This window comes from Elephantulus edwardii, unplaced genomic scaffold (assembly GCF_000299155.1).
Source record: "Elephantulus edwardii isolate Elephantulus edwardi_28Jun2011 unplaced genomic scaffold, EleEdw1.0 scaffold00068, whole genome shotgun sequence".
NCBI lineage: Eukaryota > Metazoa > Chordata > Mammalia > Macroscelidea > Macroscelididae > Elephantulus > Elephantulus edwardii.
This window is the reverse complement of record NW_006399818.1, coordinates 10717382-10725615: the sequence shown is the minus strand read 5'-3', so window position 1 is coordinate 10725615 and position 8234 is coordinate 10717382. Positions and strand designations below refer to the sequence as shown.

Here is an 8234-nt window from a genome sequence, read left to right as displayed (position 1 = left end):
AAATACTTTTTCCCAGTTGGTAGCTTCCCGTTTTACCCTGTTGGAAAAGTGTTTGGATGTGCGTAGGGACAAACCTGTTCTTAAAATTGTTTTGAAATTCAGTTGGGATACAGTCAAGGTCCTATTTTGGGCCTCGTGTACTTGTTTTTCTTTTCTTCAACTTCATTTTGAACTTCCCGATGAATAGTTCATGATCTGTTCCATGGTTAGCACCTTGCCTGGCTTTTTCTGCTGAAAGTAAGCATCTCCAATGTCTCCTTCCACAAATATAGTCAATATGATTCCTGTAGAGTAGTCCATCAGGTAAAGCCCATGTGTATGAATGCCATTTGTACTTTTCAAAAAGTATTTGCAGTGAATAAATTATTCACTGTATAAAATTCTCTCAATCTCCAGCCTCATTTCTATAACCAACGCCATATTTTCTAAGTACCAATTCTTCTTTGTTGATTTCAACTTTACATTCCAGTCACAAATTATTGTTAATGCATCTTGAGTGCCTGCTCAACTAATTTCAGACTGCAAAAGTTGGAAGAAATCCTCAATTTCTTCATTTTGGGTTTATGTGTTTGGTACATATATTTGGGTAACAGTTGTACTACAGGACATTTTTGTATTCATATAAATAGAATCCTGTCACAGCATTGTCCTTCACGGTAGATCTTGAAAATTTCTTTTGAAGATGAATGTCATAACAATCCTCTTCAGTTTGTCATTTTTAGCATAGTAGGTAATGTGACTGTCTGCTTCAAAATGGCCAATACCAGTACCTTAGTTCAATAATGCCAAGGATGTCAATCTTTACATGTTCCACTTCATTTTGACAGCTTCCAATATTCCCAGACTCATACTTCATATACTCCATGTTCTCAATATTAAAGGTCTGCAGTTGTTTCTCCTAATTTTTAGTCTTGTCAATCAGCACATGAAGGTCTTTCATTGGGTGAAAGCTTGACTCCATCGATGCCAATACAGTAGACTCTACTTTGAAGAGACAGCTTCTTCACAGACATATTTTTAGTGCCTTCAGTGGTGGATGGCCAGTCCTACTACTTAGTCTGTCAGCTCTGCTGAACTCTGTCCACCATGGGTGACCCTGCTGGTGTTTGAAATATCCGAATATTGGTTGTACGCTTCAGTATCACAGCAGCAAGCAAGCCACCACAGTATGACAAAATGACAAGTGTTGGAAAGCTGTTAGAATTCTCAAATAATAAATTTTATTTAAATATTTAAGGATATGATCCTTATAGAACTATGAGCCCAAAATATCTCCTACTAGCCATTCACTAACTCACAATAATAATTGTTGTTATGTGGCATTGAGTAGCTTGTGACTCATAGTGACCCTATGTACAAAAGCTCTGAAGCCTGCTCTATCTTGGGCAAATTTCATTGTTTCTGACATACCTACCCCCAGTCACTAAGTAAATCCATTTCATCTAGGGACTTCCTATCTTGTGCTGTCCCTCAACCCTTCCAAGCATGATGTCCTTCACAAAGGATTGGTCCCTCCTGGCAACATTCCCATATTATGTGCAATGGAGCCTCAAAATCCTTGCCTCCAAGGAGCAGCCTGGTTTCACCTTCTCCAAGACAGACCTTTTTGTTCTCTTAACAGTTCATGGTATGTTCAATACTCTTCTCCAGCACCATAACTCAAAAGCATCAATTCTCCTTCTATCATCCTTGGTCACTCTCCAGCTCTCTGATGCATAGCAAGTAATTGCAAAGACTGTGGCCTCAATCAGGTGCATCTTAGTCTCTAGACTGACATTGTTGCTTCTTAGTACTCTTGAAAGGTCCCTGATCACAGATTTTCTCAGTGCAATTCGTCTTTTGATTTCCTAGCTGCTGGTGCCAACAGTATTGATCGTGGAACAGAGCAAGCTGAAATTGTCAACAACCTCAATCTCTTCTCCATCCATCATGGTCCTGCCAATTGGTCTAGTTGTGAGAATCTTTGTCTTCTTGATGTTGAGCTTCAATCCATAATGAAGACTTCAATCCTTGACTTTCTGCAACAAATGCTTCAAGTCCTTTGAGCAAGCAAGATTATATCATCTGCATAATGCAGGCTGATGAGTCTTCCTCCAATCCTGATGCCACATTCCTCCTCATAAAGTCCAGCCTCCTGAATGATCTGTTCCACATACAGATTGAAAATATAGAGAGATAGGATACACCTTTGGCATACACCTTTCCTGATTTTGAACCACGCAGTGTTTTTTGGCTCTATTCTGCTTCGATTTTGCTTCCTGGCCCAAGTACGTTGTTGTTGTTGTTGTTGTTGTTGTTGTTGTTGTTGTTATGTGCTGTCAAGTTGCTTGCAACTCATAGCAACCTACAAGTCTTAAACCCTGCTCTAACTCTTGCCAACCTTATCGTCTCTGACACACCTATCCCCATTATCCCAGTGATAGAATCAATCTATCTCATGAGGGTCTTCCTCCCTGCACTGTTGCTCCACCTTTCCAAGCATGACGTCCCTCTCGTCCCTCTCCAAGGGACTGATCTTGCCTTGTAAAATGTCCAAAGTATGTCAGATGGAGCTCAGAATCCTTGCCTTCTAGGAGCAGCCGGGCTTCACCCTCTCCTGGCTGAACTTGTTTGTTCTCCTGTCAGTCCATGGTATATTCTATACTATTCTCCAGCTCCAAAGTTCAAAGACATCAACTCTCCTTTTATCATCCCCAGTCATTGTCCAGCTCTCTCATGCACAGCAAATAATGACAAAGACCATGGCCTGTATCAGACACACCTTAGTCTCCAGATTGACATCATTGCTCCTCGGTACCTTGGAGAGAGAGGTCTCTGACAGTAGACTTTCCCAGTGAAATTCATCTTTTAATTTCCTGGCTGCTGGTACCAAGAGTGTTGATTTGTAGAGCCAAGTGCTTCAGGTCCTCCTCAGTTTCAGCAAGCAGGGTTGTGTCATCTGCATAACGCAGATTATTGATGAATGTTCCACCAATCCTGATGCCACGCTTCTCCTCATACAGCCCAGCCTCCCAGATAATCTGTTCCACATTATAGATTGAAAAGATATGGAGATAGGACACATCCTTGATGCACATCCCAATTTTGAACCATGTAGCGTTTCCTTGCTCTGTTCTGACTGCCTCCTGGTCCAAGTATATGTTTTGCATAAACACAATCTAGTGTTCAGAGATTCACACAACCTTGTTTGCTGAAACTGAGACAGACCTGATATATTTGTTGCAGAAGATCAAGGACTGCAGTCTTCAATATGGACTGAAGCTCAACATGAAGAAAACAAAGATTCTCACCCCTGGGCCAATTGGCAACACTGTGACACATAGAAAAGAGGTTGAGATTGTTAATAATTTTAGTTTGCTTGGTTCCACAATCAACACTCTCAGCACCAGCAGTCAAGAAATCAAAAGCAAACTGTGCTGTCAAAGACCGCTCTAGAACACTAAAGAGCAATGCTGTCAGTCTAGAGACTAAGATGTGCCCATTCCTGGCCATGGTCTTCACAATTACATGTTATGCATCAGAGAGCTGGGAAGTGAATAAGGATGACAGAATTGATGCCTTTGAGTTGTGATGCTGGAGAAGAGTATTGAACATACCATGGTTGCCAAGAGAACTGACAGGTCTGTCCTAAAGAGGGTGAAACCAAGCTGCTCCTTGAAAGCAAGGGTTATGAAGCTCCATCTCACATTCTTTGGGCATGTTGCCAAGGGGGAGGGTCCAGTTCATGGAGAAGGACATCATGCTCACAAGGGTAGAGGGACAGCACAGAAGAGGAAGACCCTGGATGAGATGGATTGATACAGGAACTGGGGTATTGAGGGTGGGTGTATCAGAGACACTGAGACTGCATAGAAACGGGTTTAGAGCTATTGTGATTAGGGTCACTATGAGTCACAGTCAACTCAATGGCTCATATGCCTTCGAGTCAAGCACAACTCATAGTGACCTAAGAATAAAAGGCTTAAAGCCCCTCTACAACTGTTGACATTTATCAAAGTTCATAGAGTTTCTAGAGGCATGCTATTTAAGAAATGGAAGCCACTCCTGCTTCCAACAGAGCTGATTAGAGGGTGGTTAACACCACTGCCCCAGAAGCTGTCATTGCTGATAAGCTCCAAGTCCAAACCAACGTACAAATGACCCTCCAGCGGGTTTTCAGAGACAATAAATCACATGGGAGGTGATTATCCATCTTTCTCCTGATGGTCAGCTGGTGGATTTGAACCACCTATGAAATTTGATAAATGACGACAGTTATAGAAAGGCTGCGGGCCTTTTGCTCATCGGGTAGCTATGAGTCATGCTCAACTCAAAGGCGATCAACAGTGCTCGCTTCGGCAGCACATATACTAAAATTGGAACGATACAGAGAGGATTAGCATGGCCCCTGCGCAAGGATCACACGCAAATTCGTGAAGCGTTCCATATTTCCGACCCTGAAATGAACCAGTCTGTAACGAAGGCTAGCTCCTAACTCCTTTCACCTACAAATTTCGTCTTTGGATACAAAGCTAAGTGGATAGTCCTTACGGAGGGACTGTTTAAAAAGAGGCAGGGAGAAGAAAAGGGAAAAAAAAAAGGCAATCAACAACAACCTTTGTCTGAGTTAGCAACGGGGCAACTTCTTACCCACGAGGCCACCAGCTCAAAGATTGAGTCTAACCTCGATTTTAAATGGCTTTGCCTTAACTAGTGTGGAGAAATGGGACCTCAAGAAATCAAAAGATCTCTTTTCTGGTTACTGAGGCGGCAAGAACAGTGAGCAGCGAAGTCTCTCTCGACACCCTCTACGAGGTGGTGTGGGAAGTCCTGCACGGAAACCAGCGCAAGCGCAGAAAGTCTTTGGAGACAGTGAAGCTGCAGATCAGTTTGAAGAACTATGACCCTCAGAAGGACAAGTGCTTCTCGGGGACCGTCAGGCTTACGTCCACCCCACGCCCCAAGTTCTCAGTGTGTTCTTGGGGATCAGCAGCACTGTGATGAAGCCAAGGCTGTGGATATTCCCCACACGGACATCAAAGTGCTGAAAAAACTCAACAAGAATAAGAAGCTGGTGAAAAAGCTGGCCAAGAAGTATGATGCCTTTTTGGCCTCTGAATCCTGATCAAGCAGATCCCAAGTATCCTAGGTCCAGGGCTGAATAAGGCTGGCAAGTTCCCTTCTCTGCTGACCCACAGTGAGAACATGGTGGCAAAAGCAGACGAGGTAAAGTCCACCATCAAATTCCAGATGAAAAAGGTCCTGTGTCTGGCAGTGGCTATCAGTGTGAAGATGACCGATGATGAACTTGTCTACAACATCCACCTGGCTGTCAACTTTCTGGTTTCACTGCTGAAGAAGAATTGGCAGAATGTTCGGGCTTTGTATATCAAGAGCACCATGGGCACGCCCCAGCATCTGTACTGAGATATAGCTCAGTAAATCTTGTTAATAAAAAAAGAAGAAGAATTCAAAAGATGTGGTATACTGCGAAAATCTGCTGTCAAAGACCTCTCCAAAATGCCAAATAGCAACAACATCTGTTTAAAGACTAAGGTGTGCCTGATAAAAGGCCATGGTCTTTTAAATTACTTATTATGCATCTGAAAGTTGGACAATGATTAAGGACAACAAAAGAAGAATCAATGCCTTTGTTGTGAGGTGTTGGAGAGTACTGAATATCCCATGGACTGCCAAAAGAACAAGCAAATATATCTTGGAGAAAAATGCAACCAGGGTGCTCCGTGGAGGAAAGTTTGGTGAAGCTTTTTCTCACATACTTAGGGCATATTGTTGGCAGGGGTCCATCCCTGGAAAGAGACATTATGCTTGGACAACATGTAGAGAGGGTCAGTGAACAAGAGAAAGACCTCAATAAGGAGAATTGATTCAATCAGTGACTGTAACAATGAGCTCAAGTATATCAGAGATGATGAGGACAGCACAGGCTAAGACAGGTTTCAGCTTCACTGTTCACAGAGTCACTAAGAAGAGTCATAGTCAACTCAATGTTACATAACAACAGTAATATTAAATATAAGGATTAAATAACATTAAATGTAAGCCTGTAGGTAGTTGTGCTCCTGACCCAAAGGTGGCACCTCCCTTTCCACCAACAGCTCTGCAAGGGAAAGATGGGCAATGTCCCCCTGTGCAATTTACAGCCACAGAAAACCTACTGCAGTGTCAGCTGTGAGTCAGTTCTGACTGCGGCAATGAGTATGTTGTTCACTGGCAGGTCTGGAGCACATTTTCCAGTGCGATGTTGAAATTTTCTCTCATATACCCAGGAATAGACATTCATAGGCTACTTATTTTGTCCTGCTGACTCTGCCTTTCTTCAGCTTTCTAGTATTAGCCTCCAGCTATTTTGGAGGGAATTGCTCATGCTCTGCCCTCTGTCTCTCATTGCATAGTTCTCCTTCAGAAATAAGGATACAGTTCCCAAATGGTGAAAGCCTTCCATTGCCCTAGCCACAGTGATTGTCCCATAATACAAGGCAAACAATGATACTTGAACTCATGGCTTTTGCTGGAACTATTAGTACTGATACAAGGGTGCTTTCAGTCTTGCTAAGCCAACAGAATTAAATTCTGAAGGCATTAGGATCATCTTAAATGCCAATGGGGAGGCACCATCTGGAGATGAAACCAATACAGAAAAAATAAAACAAAACAAAGCTCAGAAAGACAAATTCCTAATGGTATCATTTGAGAAACTGAAGTGATTTGTGCTAAACCAGGATTACATTTTTTTTTCTTTCCTGACAGTCTTTTCAAATATGCCTCCTCAATGAGGTGTTATCCTGACCACCTATTCAATATTGTGATGTGAGTCCCAACCATTAAATTTTTAATTCCCATTTACCATTCCATCTCCATACCATTTGTCACCTTTGACATTCAGTTGTTAGGTGTCACTGAGTCAAGTATGACTTGTGCCAATCTTATGAATACACAACAGATCTGAACCCTGTCCTATCCTGCGGCATCCTTATCTCTGACACATCCAAGCCCACTGCTGTAGTTACCGTGTCAATCCACCTGGTTGAGGGTATTCCTCTCTTTCACCAACCCTCCACCTTCCCAAGCATGCTGTCCCTCTCCAACAATGTCATTTTTAATATTGTTGATGCTGTTACATGGTATAAAGTTGAGTGAGACTCAAAGCAACCCTATGAACAAAAGATCATAACACTGTTCTATCCTATGCCATCCTCACACTTCTTGACACATTAGAACCCACTGCAGCCACCACCGTGTCAAACCACCTGCTTGAGGATCTTCCTTTCCTTCACCGACCCTCCACCTTGTTGTCGGCACAGGGAAAAGACAGAGACAGGGACACAGGAATGGAGGACAGACCGGAAAGCATGAAGGCAGTGGGCTAACAGCAGGAAGAACTGAAGCCCTTAAACCACACCTTTCTGTGGGTTTACTGAGAATCACCAGGAAGTAAATCACAAAGAAAAATCACCTGGAAGTAAATAATAATCTTTCACAAATGAAGTTGAATTTTCCCTATTGTCAACCTTATGCTTATCTCATGAGGGAGGGGTTCGTAAATACAATGTAAGAATTGTCCCAAGGACTGCTTTGGGTCTTAACCTCTGTGAATGCCTCAGGTCTGCCTTGGCACTACCAGGGGGAATTTCAATTTGTACCTGCACCTCCTTCATCTTCTGATCCAGCATTTGGTTAAATATTAATATTAAATTTGATATTTGGTTTCCCACACGAACTTTCAGGTTTTCAGAGACCTACTATTTCGGAAGTGATGGGCCAAAGCTCAGATTTAGAGGAGCATCTGACAAGACAAGCATTTTACAGGAAAAAAAAGAAATAAAAGATATTTCCCACTTGTGGAATTAACCATTAGTTTCAGTGTTGTCCCCGCCCTTGACACAGTGTCTTGACCCACTTATTTCCCTGCTGCACCATCCACCAGCATCCCTTTCCACTCCCACCCACTCCCTTCAACACCTATCTCCTGTTGTCCAGCCCTTGATCTGATAGTTTATAACTCAAGCTTTATAGGCTTCTGCGATTCCAAATACTTCAGATGTTAACAATTTCTTATTCTGTGGCCAATGTCTCTTGAGTTTAGGGGAAATGCTTCCCAAGCGAGGGTGAAGTGTCCTGTAAATCTGGTGTATAGATTGTTTTTCTGGCCTGAGGGTCTGTGGCCTGAGGGCCAAAACAAGGAAGTTGTTGTTGTTGTTATGTGCCCGAGTTGTTTGCGACTCATAGACCTA

At 42.7% G+C, this 8234-nt stretch overlaps 1 pseudogene; it reads left to right on the top strand.

The window, feature by feature from the left end:
* Nucleotides 1-5406, top strand: part of LOC102876602 — an 18903-nt pseudogene extending 13497 nt beyond the window's left edge.
* Nucleotides 5407-8234: the final 2828 nt, after the last annotated feature.